General features: G+C 41.3%; 1 long non-coding RNA gene across 1 annotated transcript in view; it reads right to left on the reverse strand.

Annotated features, from left to right (window-relative positions):
* The window catches only part of LOC123594087, a 276,984-nt gene that overhangs the window by 240,715 nt on the left and 13,669 nt on the right, over positions 1-22,600 (reverse strand). Inside the window, exon 3 of the long non-coding RNA XR_006710664.1 lies at positions 20,796-20,986. This is a non-coding gene — a long non-coding RNA (uncharacterized LOC123594087). The remainder of the gene's footprint in view (positions 1-20,795; positions 20,987-22,600) is intronic.

Genomic DNA, 22,600 nt, shown 5'->3' on the forward strand with positions numbered 1-22,600 from the left:
TGTTATAAACCTTGACAGAAGTATAAACAACTTCTGCGCTCCCCAGAGAAATCAAATGCTTCTCCACAGCACCTGTTTTACTAAATGTAAAAATTGGGTTGTGTACATTTTCATATTGAACTTTTTTGTTAAATAAGCTTTTGTAATAGTCAAAAAACAAACAAAAAAAAAAAGATCTAGGATACTCACACAGTCCATCCAACTCTAATCAGTAACCAGTTCTTTCATCCACAAAAAAATTAGAAGCTGCTTTATACGAGAGGTTGAAATGACCCATTGTGCCACCGGAGAGCCACTTCTTACAATAATATAATAATTGGGAATGAAATTACAGAAGCTTCTTGAGAAAAAAGCTCAGAAAAGAATAAACTCATAATGAGAAATAATCAGTGTAATTGAAGAAAACTGTGGAAGGATGTGTTAATAGATGCAATAAGACAGTGTCTGTCATTACTACAACTGATGAGGGGCTCCACACTACAGCAGGCAAAGAATCAGGAACCATAGAAGAAATGCAACGTGAGGGCGCCTGGGTGGCTCAGTTGGTTAAGCAACCGACTTCGGCTCAGGTCATGATCTCTCAGTTCGTGAGTTTGAGCCCCATGTCGGGCTCTGTGCTGACAGCTCAGAGCCTGGAGCCTACTTCAGATTCTATGTTTTCCCTTCTCTCTACCCCTCCCCTGCTCATTCTCTGTGTCTCTCTGTCTCTCAATAATAAATAAATGTTAAAAAAAAAATTAAAAAAAAAAAAAAAAAGAAATGCAACGTGTATTTTTTCCACAAAGTATTAATCTCCCATCCTGGCAAGTGTGCTTGTCATGGAAATACATAAAGCTGTGCCCTACTCTCCATCACAGCCCCCAGTGAGGACACAGGTAAAGCCTCACTCTCTCCAACCAACCACCCTGCCATGAAGAACAGGGAACACTCTGTGAAGAAGGTTCTGACCCATATCATGGCCCCAAGGAATGGACACTGGTCTTGGAGTTGGATGATTCAGACCCTGGCTCTGCAACTTGACTCTAGCACACCATCTCACCTTTCTTAACCTGTTTGCTCACCTTTAGAATAGCAATAACTTACCTTAGAGTGATAACATGATTAAGTAAAATAATGTAAATAAAAACACTTTATGGAATGAAAAATATAATCCAACCGATGGTATTATTATTATTCCCTGGGGTCCTTTTTCTATGAGCAGTCACTATGACCTCCATTGGCCTCACCTTGGGTAGAAAGGAGCATTTGGAGCTCCAGACTTGGGTGCGCTGAGAGCCATGGCATGGTCCCATCCACAAACGGATTCACTAGGGTTCTCGGTAAGTAGAAGAAAACCACCTATGTCCCAGAACTAGGTCTTCTCCCTTATTCCCATCTGGTTGCTATGGAAACCCCTGGTCATACTTTCAAAGATTCATTTGACCTGCCATTTTGAGTGCAACAGAGACAGAAAAATTGGTTTTAATACAGTTAAAATTAAATACTTCCATTAATTGCGTTTACAGAATTTTTCTGCCATTTAATAAAGAAGAAAGCAAATTGTAGTAATTTTCCCAAAATGTCAGTGAGTGAAAACATATGGGTAATTTCTCCTCTCACAGAATGGCTTGATCTTGCTTCATAAAATATCATCTCTCCTCCGTAAGAAGTACTCTCTTCCCAGAAGGATGTGGCAGAAAATTAGAAAATGCCAGCTGCGACAACAGTTCCCTTTACAGAAGGCCTGAGCCTAAGAAGGAATCATTACTTGTGTCCTCCTGCCACATCAATCATTAAAGATCAGGAAGGATCTAAGACCCAAAAGTTACCGATGATATCAAAGTAGTCTGGTCAGCAAACCTTGTTAGCAATTCCAAGGGTTCTATGAAACTGAGAATGTATGCTTCAAAGACAGCGAATGTGTTAACAACATAATGATAGCTCACATTTACTGAGCACTTACAACGTTGACTATGCACCATGCTTAGCTCCTTCCTTGCTCATTGAATCCTCACAAAAATCTCATAAAGTTAAGGCCATTACTGCTTCCATTCTACAAACGAGGAACCAGGGGTTTAGGGAGCTAAGTACATAGCCCAAGCCCATAAAGAGATTAAAGAGCAAAGCCACCATACTGGCACGTATAGGTATAATAAGAATCCCAAGGTCAAAGCCACCTGTCCATAAGTTCAGACTATCATCAATATCTCAAAGTTGTTGCATTTAACTCTTCCTGCAGACGCAGACCCTCCAAAAACTCCTCCCACCCCAAAATATTATTAAAGGTCTTACAGGATGCCTCTCCTGTGCTCATGGGTCAGCTTGTCAGCCACAGTCAGGACCTGGCATCTTCACAGTCCTTCTCTCCCTTCCAGTCCACTCCATCAATATCCTTTCTAATGCAGCCACTAGGGGAAGCCTCAGTGCTCACACAACTGACAGACATCTTGGAACATCCTTGACCATGTGTCCCCGTGGTCCTGGAGTGGCCAATTCTGAAAATGCCACAGCAGTCCTGCCATAGAGAAGTAGGCACTCTGGCTCTCATCCTTCACAGTGACGCCCATTGTCAGCTGGATCCCAAAGCAGTTCATCTAGTGTCTGGTTCCCCCTTTCCGCATGAGGGTTCAAAATCTGACCCACCTTTCCTAGTTTTTCCCAGTGCCTATCCCCTTGCCTCAGGCACAAAAGCAAACAACAGGACAGACTACCAAAGTCTATTTACGCTAGGGTGTTCCACAGAACACCTTTCAGAATTCAAACCCCTATAATTCAAGAATAACTTTTTCATAAGACTGACAAAGAACAGTATCATGTAGTTGTGTTTATCAGCGACCATGGCAATAGCATAAATACAGTTTCCAAATCACTCAGTCCACCGGCTTGAAACATATGTGTTATTGATTTTGCAGGGAGCGGTTCACACTATTTCGAATTTTGTTCCAGAAACGCGACTTTGTAAGTATGTTTGTATCATATTATTTCATATTTAAACAATCCAAATTCACATAAAGCTATATTAATACATGACATTTCGGCCCTTCCCACTCGCCCCTCCATTTCTAAAGGGGAAGAAATCTTAACTTGAGAATTAAGTGCCAAGTCTTTCCTGGGGTGTGTAGAATCTGGGCAATGAGATGATTCTCAAAGAAATGAAAACAGATTACCCACCCTGGAGGCCCCAGTGTAGCATGGAGGGTCAGATGCAAGGACTGCTACCTTTGAGGAAGGTGTCGCTGTGCATGAACAACACAGGGATGGGAAAGAAGAAGTAAATGAGGGACCAGCACAGTGGTGAGAGGAGAGTTTAGATGAGAGGGACAAACATGAGATTTTCAGCTATATACTTGAGTGGGGACACACAGTCAAGAGACAGAAGAGCCATGCATTTTGGTTTCAGAGAAGAGTTTTCAAAGACTAAAGAGAAAATAGGAAGTTATATTTTTATGAGCCACTTCCAGAAAGAGAGTTCTTAGGAATGCCACTCCAGAGCATACTAGAAATATTGAGAATAAAGATGTCTACAGAAGATGCTTCTTTTTTTTTTAGTTTATTTATTTATTTTGAGAGACACAGAGTACACAAGCAGGGGAGGGGAAGAGAGAGGAAGAGAGAAAGAATCCCAAACAGGCTCCACACTGTCACCGCAGAGCCTGATGCGGGGTTCAAACCCACAAACTGTGAGATCATGACCTGAGCTGAAGTCGGACGCTTAACTGACTGAGCCACTCAGGCACCCCTAAGAAGATGCTTCTTAAGCTTCTTTGTTGTTTATTTATTTTTGAGAGAGAAAGGGAGAGAGCAAGCAAGGGAGGAGCTGAGAGAGGGGAACAGAGGATCCAAAGCAGGCCCTGCACTGACAGCAGGAGGCCCGACAGCAAGCCCGATGAGGGGCTCGAACTCACAGACCATGAGATCATGACCTGTGCCTAAGTCGGACACTCAACCTACTGAGCCACCCAGGCTCCTCAGATGCTTCTTAAGCTTTGTTGGCATTAAGAATGTACTCTCCTCTTGGCATTTCTTTTTTTTCAAGAGACTGAGTAGATGAATTACTGTCTATTATGCTTTTTTGCCACAATCCTGTTTTTTGAAAGCAACACTGCTCAGAGACTGAGCCATATGGGGTCCCAATTGTATTCAGGTTATACAAAGTTATAAAGAACTCACTCTCTTTTTAGGAAAAAAAAAAAAAAAAGGCCTTCAAGGACATCACACATATAAACCAGATACCACGTAAGGTCACCAACATCTGAATCTTAGTTTGATCTGAACTGGGACATATGCCACAAAAGTTGAGTACTATCTAAAATCAGACCTATCTTCCTTCATACCAGTAGGTATGTTTAAGATACTCAGACCCATTCAAACATTCTGGATTTTCCCCAGCAAATGCTGGCAAGAGATTTGTGTTTCATGGGTAGTTTTAGATATGTTTATCTTCATATCCTTATTTTCTTCTTATTCTCCTCTTCAGGCCACAGGGTCAAATTTTATAGATCTTAATCCACTCTATTGATGAATCCATCCCATCCTTCCCATTTAAAATAGGATAAAAATCAGGGGTACGTGGATGTCTCAGTCGGTTGAGCGTCCAACTCTTGGTTTTGGTTCAGGTCATGATCTCATGGTTCATGGAATCGAGCCCCACATCAGGCTCTGCACTCACAGCCCAGAGCCTGCTTGGGATTCTCTCTCTCTCTCTTTGTGCCCCTTCCCTGCTCACACACACTCTCTCAAAATAAATAAATGAACTTTAAAAAATAATAAAATAGGATTAAAAATCACCTCATATGACTACTCATATCAGTTAGCTTTTGCTATGTAACCAACCACCCAAAAACCCAGTGGTTTAAAACAACTGCCATTTGTTTAGCTCATGATTTGGGGAGCTGGTTGGTTGTTCTGATTGGGGCTATAGTTTAGTCAATCCCTGCTGGACTTCTGCATGTGTCTGGAGTCGGATGGCAGATGATCTAAGGTAGTCTCACTCATATGTTTGGCAGTTGGCAAGCTGGAATGACAGGGCCACATGTCTTTCATCATCCAGCAAGACTGCCCAGGTTCCTCCACATGGCAGGTCACAGACAAACAAAAGCAGAAGCCACATGGCCTCTTGCTGCTTAGGTTCAGAACTCACTTGATGTCACTTCTACCACTGTGCATTGGTCAAAGCAAATCCCAAGGTCACTCTCGATTTCAAAAATAGGGAAAATAGAGTTCATCTCTTGATGGGAGGAGCTGAAAAGTATTGAGGCCATTTTTTGCAATCTGTTCTACGGTTGATACATATGAATTCACCTCCCCCTACCCCAGAGAAAGACACTCATAGCTGAAAATTCATGCACTCTTCCTCCCGTGTACTGTAGAGGAACTTAGGCAAGAACCATTTCCTGGCTGCCCCTGAACTGGGAGCACTATTTTAGCACAACTCATATCCAGACTACTCATAGGTAACCACTTACACGGTATATGTGTTTGGTAGGAAAAGCCCTGCCTATCTGCCAAGTTCCATTACAGCCACTAGCATTGCTGCATCGCCTCCGGGGAGAATGTCCCCTTTTATGTATTTTCATTAGCTAGTTAATCAAGAGGAAAGACTGGCCCTTAGAACAGGACTCTGCCATAACAGAGCAGGATGCATACATATAGATGAGACACTTTTTCCTCAAGTTTTCCCTATGTCTGAGTGATTAAGTGATACAGATCAAGATCATTCCTACCCTCACCAATTCTTCTATAATTAAATTCCTATAAAGTGGCACGCCACAAAAAGTTACCGGAAGGAAGGATGGATGAATAAATGAACACCAAGAGCAAGAAGAAATGTTGCGGAGCAAATACAGCAGTGGTCAGAGATGGAAGGTTGTCAGCAAGCTCTCGTGGAAGAAGAGGAGTGCGGAGAATGAAGACATCCCACACCTGCTGCTCCAGAGCCGACTCGCTCAACAGCAACTCTGCGACTTCCATCCCCACAGTGTCTCCAACAAGATCCGGCCTGATGTGCTTGGCTGATTTCAGGTTTTCACTATGACTGAGCTAGGTAACGTTTTGAAACAGAAGCTTCTTTTAAATAACATTTTGCATAGCCTTTTGACTATTCAGGGAGTTCTCTCCAAAATTTGTTTCTTGTTGCCACATTTATGTCATCCATAAGCTCGACAACATTTCTATTCTGTAATAGAATAATAACATCGTGTCGCTTACAGACATCTGTAGCTCGTGGTTTTTTAGAAACACAGATCTGTAGTATCAAATTTTTAAAAGATAAAACTTGTAGCCATCATTTTGTTTCTTTGCCCATGCATTATAAAATTACCATTATACAAAATTATACATTGTACACTGTAAATATACCATTATACAACATAAACTGTGGCATCAAAAGACAACTTAAATAAGTGAGATATTATTCTGCATTTTGTGTGTTTAACTATGTAGTCCCAAATATGATTTTGGACTGAAAAGTCACTTGAATTATGCTGAAATTGTATATGTCAGGAATAGTTACTTCAAAATTACATCAAAGTAAAGAACTTAATAAAATCAACTTTTTTAAAAAGCAAAACCTGCCTATATGTGGCATCTTCCTCCTGTAGTATCTGGCATTTGATAGTGTATTTTATTATTTTATTTCAATTCAGTATTCAAGGAAAGCTTTTGAAACCATTTTGATTACCCTGACAGCTGAAATGAAATTTTTATGAGAACAGCATATTTGGAGCCAAAGATCTGGTTGACACAATGAATGCAATGATGAAAATAATTTTACAACAGCCCAGCCTAGCATATTGGCTTCATTTAAAATTTATATCAGACAGGTTTTTTTTAAAGTACTTTTCCTCTAAAAGAAAACAGTAGCTTTCAACTCCTTTTGCTGACCAAAAAAAAGTCCTAAAGCTTTGGAGATTTGAATAGTTACAGAGTCCTAGAAACCTATTGCCCAGAATCCTATCTGAGAATTATTCCCAGAGGTTTGGGAAAGGAAAGATATCCTGGGAGCCACACAATTAAAAAATTAGTCCATTTTCATAATAACAGTAGATTCCTATGGAGATTTAATAAATTGTGCTTGAACATGTGAAAGTACTCCCAATAAAGGTCTGCCCTCTCAATATCGTGGTTCTAGTGGGCATCCACATAGCAGTGACTGCAGATTCAGACTGAAAATCAGATTTAAGACACATTACAGGCTTTACTCTCCATGTGCATAGCTTTGTAGAAGGATAGAGGACAAGAAACAGCACCTTCATTTTATCAGGACACCTGTGGTAAGTCCCCCAAAGATGTCCACATCCTAATTTCCAGAAGCTATGAATATGCTGTGTTAAAGGGAGAAAGGGAACTAAAGTTGCAGATGAAATTTAAGTTGATGATCAGCTGACCTTAAAATAGGGAGATTATTCTGGATTGTCCAGATGGGTCTAAAGTCAACACAGGAGTCCTTAAAAGTGAAAGAGGGAAGCAGAAGAGAAAACCAGAGTGATACCATGTGAGAAGGACTCTATCCCCACTGCTGACTTTAAAGATGGAGGAAAGGACACCAGGCCAAAGAATGCAGGTGGCCTCTAGAATCCAGAAAGGCCAGGAAATGGATGCTCCAGGAAATGGAGCCTTCAGAAAGGAACACAGACCTGCTGACACTTTGATCTAGCTCATTAGGATCCATGTCATACTTCTATCTTGTGAAACTATAAAGTAATAAATTATGTTAAGTCACTAAGTTTGATACAGTAGCCGTAGGAAACAAATACAATGGTTAACAGCTACCCACGTACACAGCTTCTTTTGTCCCTACACCCATGCAAGAAATGCAAGGCTGCCACAGAACTATATCCAAGGTCATCTTGACACAGAAAAGCCACAGCTTTAGCTTCCCAACAATCTTTCATATGGGTCTAGTGACACACACCCAAAACCTGCATGCTACCCCCAGCAGCCCCAGTCCAGAAGTCCATATCAAGGTTTCACAACAAACAAAACAGGCAAAACATTCCATGTTTATTGATTACTGCAGTTTCCAAAGAAACAGGACTCTGAGGTCATTCTTAAATTTTTTTTTTTAAACGTTTATTTATTTTTGAGACAGAGAAAGATAGAGCATGAACGGGGTAGAGTCAGAGAGAGAGGGAGACACAGAATCTGAAATAGGCTCCAGGCTCTGAGCTGTCAGCCCAGAGCCTGACGCGGGGCTCGAACTCACGGACCGTGAGATCATGACCTGAGCCGAAGTCGGTCGCTTAACTGACTGAGCCACCCAGGCGCCCCTCTGAGGTCATTCTTATAGGCAGGCCTGGATCAGCCCTGTGCTGAGGCCTAACCTTTTACTCAAGGTTGCAACCCCAATGTCATTCTATATGTTCACATTCTATATCTGAGTAATCTGTCACTGGTCAAATCTTGAGTACAAATAGGGCCTCCTCCCCATAGACACCTAAGGCCAAGTACTTGCTTTCCCTGGACCCAGGCAACTAGGAAGGACATGGCACATGACCTAAGTTCAGCCAAACAAGATGGCAAGAAGGAAGTCTGGGATCCATTCCAATCTTGTCAGTGACAGCAGCGTTCAATGCCCAGTGAGAGGAGCAATGGAACCCAAAGAGCCTGGTCTGTGACATTTTCTGTGGCTCCACCTGTCTGGATCTCCTTGGTTCTGGTCCATTTTCTAAGTCTGGTTCAACAGCTTTCCCATCAATTCCATGAAATACTTGATATCCTTCCAATCAATTCCTTTTCTACTCAGGATAAACAAAATCAATTTATGTCATGAACCATTGGGTCGGCAACTGTTACAATGAGGGGACATTAGACAGCAGATCTGGAATTGAGGGGAATCTGGGCTTGATTATATAACCGAGTTGGGGTAAAGGCAGTCTGCCTTCAGGAACAGAAATCGGGTAATCTGTTGCCCAGAGTGGAAAAGCAACTAATCAAATTACAACCTTTCCAGTATCTGTTTGAAAGCAAGCCCTGGGGGACCACATTGGTAATGCCATATATATCAGTGTGAGAAATCAGGACTGAAGAGTGACATGGCTAATATTAGAAAAGCTAAAGAAAGAAAATGCCACAATGAAGTCCCTAATTCTTGACTGAAAGCAAAAACTGAAACTAGGGACTTGTTATGTCTGTGCTGGAAAAGAATGTCTTATTTTTTGTAGCAGCAGTATAAAACCACCCAAAATCAAACCTCCACTTTAATGGGGAGTTAATCTGTAATGTCAATTGAATCACAGCCTCATCAAATCCCTTATATGAAAGTTAGGGCATCAACAAAGGAAGTATACCTTGAGAATTGCAATTGTGGAAGGATTTCAAGAATTCAAACACCCAAATCCCAAACTCCACTGGACCTCAATCTTCAGTTCAAGCTACCCTTCCTCCCATATCTGATAAGCCCATTCATGTCTTACCTGAAGACTCTGTAATTCTCTGTCCTTGCTAGAGTTGCCCTACATAGAGAGCCTATGTCAGTTCGCAGGCCCTGAAACCCCTTAATGAAGGGAAGCCAGGGAGGCTTTAAAAAGAGTCCTGAAATTATTTCACGAAAATATATTGGCAGTCTTCCTTCTATCTTTTCCCAAGGGACCTGTATTTACCAAAGTATTGCCCAACTGCCTTGGGCAAAGGAAAATACCTCTTCACAGATTACTGAACATTGGATCTGAGTTAACACCACTGCACTCACTAATCAGAGACTTAGAAGATTCAGGTGATAAATGGAGTTTGAGTCTACGTTGAAGTCTGCCTTAAAGTGGACATAATGACACTCTGGACTCAGCCCATGATGGTTTACCTGTGTTTTAAGGATTTATCTATCACTGATAGAATCCCCATATTGTCTCTGATTCACAGGTAAAAATAAGGCAAATGGGACCCCCCAGAGTCACCCCATTCACTTAAAAGGAAAAATAAAGAGCAATATCATGTCCGAGAGAATTACAGCACTTAGTGTGACCATGAAATTCCTAAGAAATGCAGGGATGGTGGTTTCAGTACATCCACACTTAACTTTCCTGTCTGTCCAGTGCAGAGGATGAGGGCTTAGAGGACGATGTGGGGTTGACATCAGCTTCCCTGGGGGGGGGGGGGGGGGGGGGGGGCGGATTCTAATTGCAGCTGCTTTCTCAGTGTGCCCTTCTCACTGGGGAAAGTTAACCCAGTCCCTGGGATCTGATATTTACTCATTTCTTAAACAAATGTGCATTGAGCACCCAGTGCTCCAGGTAATTTCGTAGGTGCTAGGGATATTACAGTGAACAAAACAAAGAAAAATGCCTATGCTTATGGAGTAATAGACCTAACAAATATTTTTGTGTCTTTTCAGATAAACACCAGAGCATTTTGCTTTTACCTAGCAGGGACAGAGGAACACCTTACAGGCTTGTCACAGGGCTTTTCTAGTTCTGTCCCACATTTCAGTGTGCAGGAAATATGACTTTCTCACCATCTCACAGAACAATGCTAAATACTATATCATACTGAGCAGGAACCTGGGTCCAAATCCTCTCTCTACTGCTTTCTAGCTGTTGAATTTGGGCAGGTTACTTAACTTCTCTGGGCCTCCATTTTCCTCTCTGTAAAATGTAAAATCTCATAGTATTTTTGTGAGAATTAAAGGAGTTATTATTTGTAAAGGGCTTTAGTACCTAAAGGAATACATTTTCTGGAACAATCGTTCTCATTTAGAGAGAAGCCTGGACTCTCACATTACGACGTCAGCTTCTGCTTTCCCCTGAGGTGGGGGGAAAAAAAGAGGTGGGAGGGTACTGTCTCGACCAGACTGATGGATCCTTACTATGAGGGGTCAGCTGGGCTGCTACAGATCAGTGCAGACAGGGATCCGTACAAGTGAGCCCAGGTGAAGTCTCACGGTGCCTCCTACCATTTTCAAGTCCAGTGATAAAAATTAGAGAAATGTTAGTACAGGCAAATCCAAGCAAGACCACCAAGGGTTCCATTACATCAGGAACGAAGATTTGAGTGACTCTACTAGGCAAAAACACTGAGCATCTGAGATACAAGTTGCTGGCAGAGGAGACCTGAAATATGTATGGGAAGTCAGAAATTATAAATACTAGATGCTGACTTGTGGACAGAAGTATAGGTAGGGACAGCAAAATTCACATGGTTCCTTTATTGCTGTGACATAAAAATATGGAGGGGTGCCTGGGTGGCTCAGTCGGTTAAGCGTCCGACTTTAGCTCAGGTCATGATCTCATAGTTCGTGAGTTCAAGCCCCACACCGGGCTCTGTGCTGACAGCTCAGAGCCTGGAGCCTGCTTCAGATTCTGTGTCTCCCTCTCTCTCTCTGCCCCTTCCCACTCGTGCTCTCTCTCTCTCTCTCTCTCTCTCAAAAATAAATAAACATTAAAAAAGTTTTTAATATGGAAATAAAGGTGCACATAAATATTATACGGCCAAAGGATAAATTATAATCTTTTTTTTTTTTTAGGAGGGGCTTCCCAGGATCTGCATGCTGTCCCTAAACTTAGAGAATCTGCCACTGTGTGAATCTTGTGGGAAGCAGTTCCTCTCTCCTGCTACCAAATAGAAAAGATGAGATCCTGGCTTTCCCTGAGCCCTGGCTCCTGGGCTAAGGGCACACTAAGTTTGGCCAGTCAACACTCCCACACCAGTCTCTGAATCTTGGGTGAGTGACTCAAAGAAGCAGGGGCAGCTGGAATTCATCCAGTGGCACCAGGAGGGCATCCCAGCTCCAGGGAATTCACGCAGTGGCGCCAGGAGGGCACCCCGGGTCCAGGGCAGCAGTACACTCACAGCATTTACGTCCAGCAATGGCAACAGAAGGGCCCAAATCAAACTATTCCACTGCAGAGTCCTTGAAAGAAGATCCAGTGGCTCAGCTTAACATATTCCTCCTACAACAGTCTAAATCAGGTTCTCCAAGTTTCCCATGTTTTCTTTGAGTTGCCTGATAGCTTACCAATAAGTTTCTTTTCTATTCAATGTAATGAGAGTTGCTTGATGTGATTTGCAATCAAGAACTTGGGCAAGTTCTCACAGAAAAAAAGACTGAAAGGAAACATATCAAAACGTTAACACTTCAAATTAAAATTCTTTTTTTTAATGTTTATTCATTTTTGAGAGAAAGGGAGTGTGAGCAGGGGAGGGGCAGAGAGAGAGGGGGACAGAGGATCCAAAGCAGACTCCAGGCTCTGAGCTGACAGCAGCAAGCTTGATGCGGGGCTCAAACTCATGAACCATGAGATCATGACCTGAGCTTAAGTCAGACGCTCAACCAACTGAGCCAACCAGGTGCCCTTAGAATTAAAATTATTTGGGGGGAATGCAAGCTGGTGCAGCCACTCTGGAAAACAGTATGGAGGTTCCTCAAAAAACTAAAAATAGAACTACCCTACGACCCAGCAATTGCACTACTAGGCATTTATCCATGGGATACAGGTGTGCTGTTTCGAAGGGACACATGCACCCCCATGTTTATAGCAGCACTATCAGCAATAGCCAAAGTATGGAAAGAGCCCAAATGTCCATCGATGGATGAATGGATAAAGAAGATGTGGTGTGTATGTATATATATGTATATGTGTATATATATATATATATATATATATATATATATATATATAATGGAGTATTACTCGGCGATCAAAAAGAATGAAATCTTTCCATTTGCAACTATGTGGATGGAACTGGAGGGTATTATGCTAAGTGAAATTAGTCAGAGAAAGACAAAAATCCTAGGACTTCACTCATATGAGGACTTTAAGAGACAAAACAAATGAACATAAGGGAAGGGAAACAAAAATAATATAAAAACAGGGAGGGGGACAAAACAGAAGAGACTCATAAATATGGAGAACAAACTGAGGATTACTGGAGGGGGTGTGGGAGGGGGGATGGGCTAAATGGGGAAGGGACACTAAGGAATCTACTCCTGAAATCATTGTTGCACTATATGCTAACTAATTTGGATGTAAATTTTAAAAAATAAAAAATTAAATTAAAAAATAATAAAATTCATAACATTTTTTAAAAAGAATTAAAATTATTTTTATTTTATTTTTATTTTTCTGAATTTTCCAAAGCAAACATGTATTATTTTTACAATTAAACTCTGAGTAGACATAATAAAAATAATCCTAACTGATACTAATTGGTCTATCAGTGAGCCAATTTTAGAAAAGTAAAGTACTGAGGAATACAGAAGAAACATGTTTTGATGGTGGGTAGGAAAAGGCTGAAGTAGGGAATACCTGTTTAGCACAACAGACCTAGGTGGGCCAGTGAGAAAGCTCTTTTAGAGAGAAAAATACCTGAAAAGGGTGTCTGAGCTTAAGCTGCCATTAACAAAATACCATAGACTGAGTGGCTTACACAACAGACATTTGTTTTTTCTCACACTTCTAGAAGCTAGAAGGTCCAAGATCACGTTTCCAACAGGGTTCAGTTTCTGGTGGGAGCTCTCTTCCTGGCTGCAATGGGGTGTCATTCTATTGGATCCAACCCCCACCTTATGACCTCACTTAACCTTAATTATTTCCTTAAAAGCTCCATCTCCAAATACAGCCACAAAAGGGTTGGGGCTTCAGCATATGGACATGGGGAGGATACAAACATTCAGTCCATAACAAAGAGGGTGGGACATTAAAGAAAAATTTACTTTGATTCTGACACTCTCAGAACCTTGTACTAAGAAAAAATGTTCAGAGGGAGGGAGGGGAAAATGAATACAAATACTGTCCTTTCATAACATTTGGTATGACCTTGGGGATGCATGCCTGAAAGAGTGTGGCAGACAAGGCTGTTAGCAGAGAGGAGGTCAAGAAATGAAGAGACCATACTATTACAAGGATCATTAACATAAATGCAGTCTATCCTCATAATTTGCAGATTCTGTATTTGTGAATTCACCTACTTGCTAAAATTTATGTGTAATCTCAAAATTGATATTGATGGTGCAATAGTAGTCTTCCGTGGACATGTGCAGAGCAGGAAGAAACTCTAGCTGCCCAATGCACACTCTCATCGCTGAGGTCGAACAAGGTCGAACTGTGTTCTTGTTTCAGCTTTCATACTGTAAACAAGTGTCCTTTTCACGGTCTATTTAGTGCTGTGTTCTCTGCATTTTTGTGCTTTTTGTTGGTGACTTCGCTGTTTAAAATGGCCCAGGAGTCGTGCTGAAATGTTGCCTAGTGTTCCTAAGTGCACGAAGGCTATCCTGTACCTTACGGAGAAAATATACGTGTTAGATAAGCTTCTTTCAGGCATGAGTTATAGTGCTGTTGGCTGTGAGTTCAATGCTAATGAATCAATAAGATAGGTTAAATAATGTGTCTTTAAACAGAAACATACATAAAACAAGGTTATGTATCGATCCAGAGGCTCACAACAACCTACACCTGTATTTCCCCTGAGGGGCAGTGGTTCAGTATTCACAAATTAAGGGTTCACTGGTACTTTACAGAAGAGAACTATGATAAATAATGAGAATCAACTGTATTTAAATCACCAAGAAGTATGCCGAAGTAGTGCTGGAAAGAATGACAGGAAGCCTGGAGATACATGTTTTCAAGGAAGTAGAGTGACCCAAGTATCTGGAGATGACCGCAACAAGAAAAGAGTCGAAGGTGGTAAAGTCTGATGGCGTAAGATGCAAAGCTGGAGGATTTTAGAAGGAAGAAAGAAATTTCTGGAAGATTCAATGAGGACCAATTAAACATAGGGAATTGTCTAATCTCAGAGATGTGAGATATCAGGGGCAGGTTTATGACAATTTTTCTTTCTTTTTGGTTCCTGACTAGCTCTAAACCATACCACGCCTGTGGGCACCCCTTCCTCCTATCTGTAATAGGACCTGTGTCTTCCCCTCTGACACAACTATAATAGCAGGTCGATTCTCTTCTAAACCTCCATGTTGGGAAATAGAAAAGATCAGCTGTGGAGTACGGAAGCATCATTCTGTTTTACAACTCAAAATGTCACAAAATATAATAATTTTCCCTTGCTATTTCTATATAAATATTTCTATTATGCCCATAGAAGACAAAGGTTACCTTTTGAGGGAAATCATTCATGAGGAAAAAAATTAGAATTTTGAACAAGCCATTTAGGTGACCTCTTCAGCATATGGAAGTAGGGCTTCGCTTTCTGTTAGATGACTAATGTGAAAGATGAAAACATAATCAAATTGCAGTAGCACTCCTCAATATAATTTAACCTTACAAGGGCCTGGTCAACGTTCTCTTAAAATTAATTTCACCCAGTGATTCTCCAGGGAACAAAGAGAAATAGAACTTAAAGATAAGCATGCATATTTATAAACATACTGAAGTTTCTTTATCTTTACGTTTTTTTTCTCCCAACAAACAATTCTAAATTGCTGCTTAAGGCTTCTCAGCTTAAAAAAAAAAAAAAAAAAAAAATCTTTGGAAAAGATGCCTCCTTCTGAAAAACTCAAAGATTGGTGGCCAATCTTGAAGAACTAAAAAAAAAAAAATTAACCAAAAAATGTAAAATCTACTCTGTCTTCATAATTAAGCCAGCCTGAAATAAGTTTTCTTTAGAGTTTTAGCAATTATGAGATTCTTAATTAAAAATTCATCAAAAGTTTAATATCCAATCATAAGTTCAAAAAAATACTCAGACTTGCTTTTCTATACTCATTTTGGGTTTCTCATTTAATTGCTTTAAAAATATTAAAGTGGAAATTAAATAACATTCCAATTTGACAAGGTCCTCCCACCTTCAGGAACAGGAAAAACAATAAATTGTTAGCACTAACCAGAAAGGATTGAATATCTAATTGACCCAAAGTTTAGTGGAACAGCTGAACTAGGGTATAGTGGGGAGAGGTGTTTCATAGGGGTAAAAATGGTCTAATTTATATAAGAATTTTTTAAAGGCATACTTGGAACTACTGATTAAGTTTAAGAAAGAGTAATATAGGGGCGCCTGGGTTGGCTCAGTCAGTTGAGCGTCCGACTTCGGCTGAGGTCATGATCTTATGGTTCGTGAGTTCAAGCCCCACGTTGGGCTCTGTGCTGACAGCTCAGAACCTGGAGCCTGCTTCGGATTCTGTGTGTGTGTGTCTCTCTCTCTCCCTCTTCCTCTCCCACTTGAAATCTGTCTCTTTCTCAAAAATAAATAAAAATTAAAAAAAAAAAAGTAATATTGCCAAGGGCTGGCACAAGTAGAGGGAAACAGGCATGCTTACACACACAGTTGTCAGCATTATAAACTGGGTCCAACTTTCTGGAAGGCGATTTGGCAAAAGCCATAATAACAGATGTCCTCATTGACCAGGACTTCCATTTCTTGGAATTTATCTTAAGAAAATAAAGGAGGAGTGCCTGGGTGGCTCAGTGGGTTAAGTGTTCAACTCTTGATTTCGGTTCAAGTCATGGTCTCACAGTTGTGAGATTGAGCCCCGAATCAGGCTCTGCACTGAGCATGGAGGCTGCTTGGGACTCTCTCTCTCTCCTTCTCTCTCTCTCTCTCTCTCTCTCTGCCCCTCCCCTGTTCACACTCTGTCTCTCTCCAAATAAATAAACTTTAAAAAAATAAAATAAAGATGTAATAAAGTATTGCACATTGATTTCTCAGATGCTTCAAGTTAGAGAAAATTGGAAACAATGAAAATGCTTACCAATATTTATTTCAATAAATGGGTCTTTCTTCTCCCACCCTTGTCCTGGCTTCAGTCTATTCTCAACACAGTGGCCAGCATCATCTAATTAAAATGCAATGACTTGATGGTTATGTCACTCCTGTGCTCAAAAGGCTCCCATAGTTCCCCTTGCTCAGGGTCAAAGCCAAATATCTACCATGGTCGCATTTTTCATGGTATAGATTTGCCATTTAAAAAGTGGCTCTTCCCTGAACAGGTGTTATGTGCTCCTGGTAACCTGTGGTCTTCACCTAAGACACAGAAGACCCTAGAATCTTAAGCAGCTCCTTTGTGAAGGACACTCCATTGGATATTCGCCTTGACAGACCTCCTTCTACATAATTTTTTTTTTACATTTTCTCCCATACTGTTTAGATACTGAACAGAAAGCTGTTTTTCCCAATCACCATCAAGTTACTATCATCTGTCACTTGGACTACTGTGAAGCCGCTTACTCCATTTCTTGACAGCCACCCCTGTCCCACCAACCCCTGTCCCCTGTAATCTATTCTCCACACCACATTCGATGTAATCTCTTTTTTTTAAAGTGGTCATAATTTACCCACACTTAAAACTCATGGATGCCTTGCCATTTCTCTACAGATGAAGATCCAAATTCCTGATGGTCAAGGTTCTAGAAGAGTACTATACAATGGAAATATACTATGAGCCATATATGTAATTTTAAATTTTATAGTAGCCATAATTTTTTCAAAAAAGTTCAAAATGATAAAATTAATACTATATTTCATTTTAGCCAATCTATCCCAAATAATTATAATCTCAATATGTAATTAATACTTCAAGTAGATCTTAAATATTCTCACTACAAATAACAATAGTAGTTATGTGAGGTGATGGATGTGCTAACTGACCTCATTGTGGTAATCATTTCACAATATATGTGTGTATGTACAGCTTAAACTTACACTATGTGACATATCAATTCTGTCTCAATAAAGCTGAAGATACTTCACGTTCAGCTTTTCACACTGTTTGAAGTCTACTATAGCACATCTCAAGTTGGACAAGGCACATTTCAAATGCTCTATAGCCCCATGTGGTTATTAGACAGTGAAGCTCTACAAGGTCAAGACTATGCCCACCCCTTCAGCCTCCTCAGACTATAGACATATTTAACCTTCAGGTGCCCAAAGCTGCCATTCTCTTTTTCCCAGTTCTTTATACATGTTGAGTTTTCATACAACAAATCATCTGAAAGAAGACAAATAACCAACTTTTTAAATGGGCAAAAGATCTGAATGACATTTCACCAAAGGAGGTAATACAAATGGCCAACAAGCATTTGCAAAATATTCAATAGCTTTAGTTGTTAGGAACATGTAAACCAAAACCAAAATGAGATACTTGATACCACCTCACACCCACTAGAATGGTTATCATTAAAAAGACCGACAATAACAAGTGTAGGCAAGAACATGAAGAAAACTGGGACTCTCATATATTGCTGGTAGGATTGTAAAATGGTGCATGAATGGCACCCAGTCTCACCAATTCTATATGTTGGCCCATACGGTAGTTAGAATTAGCCCTGCAGGCTTCACCATGGCTTTGATACCTTACTATGTTCTCATACTTAGCTGTGTTGTCCTAATGAGGTCATACTAACTTCACCGGAAAGCCCCTGAAATAAATACTGGCTCCAAGTCTTGCCCACTCAGCAGGCACGGTTTCCAGAGTGGTGAGATATTACAGGGAGGTAAGGAAAGCACCAGATTTTAAGTCAGCGGCCCTGGGCCTGAGCCCAACTCCACCAATCACTTAGCTGTGTGAACTCACCAAGCTGCCGTACCATTCTAGGAGGCAGCTTCTGCTTCGGCAAAAGCAGGTTTAAAGCAGGTTTAATAACTGCCCATTTGAACTTACCAAGCAGCCCTGCACATCAAGAGAGGCAACATATAAGAATGTGCTCTGTAGTGGGGCACCTGGGTGGCGCAGTCGGTTAAGCGTCCGACTTCAGCCAGGTCACGATCTCGCGGTCCGTGAGTTCGAGCCCCGCGTCGGGCTCTGGGCTGATGGCTCAGAGCCTGGAGCCTGTTTCAGATTCTGTGTCTCCCTCTCTCTCTGCCCCTCCCCCGTTCATGCTCTGTCTCTCTCTGTCCCAAAAATAAATAAACGTTGAAAAAAAAAAAAAATTTAAAAAAAAAAAAAAAAAACAAAAAAAAAAAGAATGTGCTCTGTAGTTAAAAATGTTCCAGGAGTCCAGAGTTGCTAATCATTGCCTTCCTTGCTGTTTTTCTTCTGTACTTTGCCCTACTGTTTCAGCTGGTCCATTGGGATCTGCAAATTATCCCCCAGTTGCTGTAGGACAAGGAACTACCTGATCCCCTTCAATCCAACTGGAGAAATGTACATCGAGTAAAGTCTATATAAAGGGGCACCACCTGGTTAAGTACTTGATACAATTATTCTGAGTGTCTTACATGACCTTTTTCCAACTGCTGATCACATAGTGGCTTGATTTAAAATAAAGTGTGTTGGGGCGCCTGGGTGGCTCAGTCGGTGGAGTGTCTGACTTTGGCTCAGGTCATGATCTCACGGTTCGTGAATTCGAGCCCCGCATCGGGCTCTGGGCTGACAGCTCAGAGGCTGGAGCCTGCTTCAGATTCTGTGTCTCCCTCTGTCTGCCCCTCTGTTGCTTGCACTCTGTCTCTCACATTGTCTCAAAAATAAATAAACATTAAAAAAAATAATAAATTAAAAAATAAATAAATAAAGTGTGTTATTGCTAAAGTTGGCACAAAATCTGAGGGATGACATTTGTTCTCTTCTTTAAAGTTTTCCTGTATTTTTTTTCAATTTTCCACCAAAAACACATACATTGCTATTTAGGGGAAAGTGTTGTTTAAAAAAGATAAAGAAAAAAGAAAAAACTTTAATGCTGATTCTATTTTAGACCAACTATATATAGCTAAAACTTTCAAAACACTTTGTAAGTAGTAGATTTTGTTAAAAGAACTTTGTGTATATGTGCGCGCGCGTGTGTGTGTGTGTGTGTGTGTGTGTGTGTATATATATATATATTTTTTTTTTTTAGTTTATTTTGAGAGAGAGAAAGAGAGAGCGCGCGCGCACGTGTGCTGGGGAGGGGCAGAAAGAGAGGGAGAGAAAATCCCAAGCAGGCTGCACACTATCAGCAGTGTGCCCGACACGGGGCTCAGACTTACAAACCGTGAGATCATGACCTGAGCTGAAACCAAGAGTCACATGCTTAACCAACTGAGCCACCCAGGTACCCCAAGAACTTTGTATATATTAATCACCTCAACAACTCTATGAGGTAGGTATTTTTTTATTTTATTCCTTTTTATAGATGAGGAAATAGAGACCCAAAGATTAAGCGTCTACCCAGCATCACACAACTAGTAAGTAATGGAGCTGGGATTTCAACTATTAAAAAGAAAACCATAGGCCCCCCAAATGGAGTCACTTAGGCCAAGTCACCAAACCAGGGCTTAATACCTAACCTAATTGCAGTTCCAACCTCCCAGAGAAATGTAGTCTTAACAGGTTAGTCAGGAATTTTCTGATCAGCACAAATGAGGTAATCTGTTACATGTGCTCTCTCCATTCTGCGTCCCCACCCCACCCCACCCCACCCCACCCCACCCCACCCCCCCCTCCACCAAGGAAGATGAGGAACTCCATCCAATAAGACCCAATCCCCTTCCCCCTAAGGGAAAGTGACTTTGTCTGGAACAATCCTTTCTTTTCTTTTGCTAACAACTTCCTTGCCCCATCATCATTCCTATAAAAGCCTTCCATTTTGTACAACTCCTTGCAGTCCCCCTCCATCTAGCATCCCTGTTGCTATCTGATTCATGAATAATTTAATTAAGCCAATCAGATCTTCAAATTTACTCAGCTGAATTTTTGTTTTTTAACAGAACCCAAGTACCTCAGTGTCAGAGTTCATGCTTTTAACTTATTTTAACTAGTGACTAGTATTATCATCTACCATGGCTCTGAGGGTCCAATTACATAAGCAGCCTCCCTTGGGGAAAAAAATCAGTGGTCTGTTATACTGTGGGATCCCAAAAGCAAGAACTATGTTATCTGTTTCTGTACCTCTTAGCTTTATGCCATGTAACAAACGAGTCTGAAACTTAAGTACCTAAAAACTACAACCATCAATTTCACTCACAGTTCTGTGCACTGGCATCTGAGCTGGGCTTTCTTTTGCTGGTCTTCTGCTGTGCTTAGCTGAGTCACGTCAGTTAGCTGCTGGTCTGCAAGGCATCTCTGCTTCCACACATTGGCTGTCAGCTGGGACAACAGGAGCCGCTAGGCCACTGGGCCTTCTTCACATGGCAGCAGTGGCAGGGTCCCAAGAGCCTGAAGAGCGGATAAGCCCCAGGGAACAATAGCTTTTTAGGTGTCTACTTGTATTACATTTGCTACTGACCCAAAGCAAAAGCAAATCACATGGCCAAGCCCAGAATCAGTTTGGGAAGAGACTACCCAAAGACATGATACAGAGGGTAAATAATTGGTGACCATTTATGCAATCTACCAAGATCTCCACAACCAAACACAGAACCTAATAAATAGTAGGCACAAAATAAATGTTTATTGAACTGAATACTATTTCTCCCGCATGAAAAAGATCAAGGTAAGACCAACAGTCTCTTCCGTCTCTGCACTAAGGACACCACATCAAACGGATGGAAGAGTCTGACTGACCCCTCTTCACAGAGGAACACCTCACTGTGGGTGATGGGGCCTATCACTGGACAGTCACCTGCTAACACAAGGTCTTCTCAGCTCTTAGGGTGAGGAGTGTGTTCTTCTCGGTGGCTGCTTCCCAAGCTCTTAGAATGCAGGACTTGCTCCTATCAGTGATTTCCTCAAGCTTCTCAAGGGGACCCCTCCTGCTCCCACAGCCTCTGTGGAGTTCCCTGTGGGACACCTCTATAAACCTGCTCCAATTTGCATCCCTGGTCGCCCTCTAGTGGCTCCTTAAGGTTGTTCAGCCATTTTAAGAAAAGTGTTCAAAACCATTCTACAACTGTACCAAGAAGAAATAGTTGTGTGTGCTTTAGGTCAATCGTTTTCAACAGGGGGTGCTATTTTCGCTTAGGGAACATTCAGCAGTGTCTGTAGAGATTTCTGGTTGTCACAACTGGAAGAAAGGTGCTATCGTCTAACGGATAGAGACCAGGGATGCTGCTAAACATCCTACAATGCACAGGACAGCCCCACCACACAGAATTATCTTGTTCAAAATGCCAGTAGTGCCACGGTTGAGAAACTGCCTTAACATTCAGAGTGAGCCCTCGTCCATCCGAAGGATGCACCCACTGCCCCACTCAGGGTTATTACATAACTGGGCGGATCACTCCCTCAGAAGAATCAACCTTTAGGCAACAATCCTAAATACTCTCTGTGCAACTGAAATCTCAGGAACTGTTTCTGTGGCACCCTAGAATTCCACAGGTTAGACAGATAAGCTAAGTCCTAAATGGGAACTCAGTTACATGCAAGATGATCTTATTGTCTCTTTCCATTACGTATGCTCAGTCCTGCTGAAGCTGAGAGCAATTTTCTCAGAAAAGAGGAGTGCTTAAAGGTTTTTATTGTAAGCCGGTTAATAGCCTCAGGGAATAAAAATGGCTTCCAACGGAGAACTGCATTGTAGAACTTCTCCGTGAACCATGCAAACCCTTTGATAAAGTGTGCATTAGTTGCAAGGAATAAATGACAGGCATTCAGTTTTAACAAAATGACACTTGCTTCATGGAGGAAGAGGATTTCTTACTGTCAGAAAGAACACCAAGTACGGCGGGAAAGAAAGCTACACCGACATTGATTGCTATGGCAGCTCCATGTACAAAAGCAACAAGAAATGAAAGTCTTGATTCTAGTCACCCATCCTACCATGGAGTTTTAACAGTGCTAATTAGAAGAGAGTAGCTGACATTTCCCTACCATGAAAGATAAACTAAAATA

The sequence above is a fragment of the Leopardus geoffroyi genome, chromosome X (assembly GCF_018350155.1).
Source record: "Leopardus geoffroyi isolate Oge1 chromosome X, O.geoffroyi_Oge1_pat1.0, whole genome shotgun sequence".
Lineage (NCBI taxonomy): Eukaryota > Metazoa > Chordata > Mammalia > Carnivora > Felidae > Leopardus > Leopardus geoffroyi.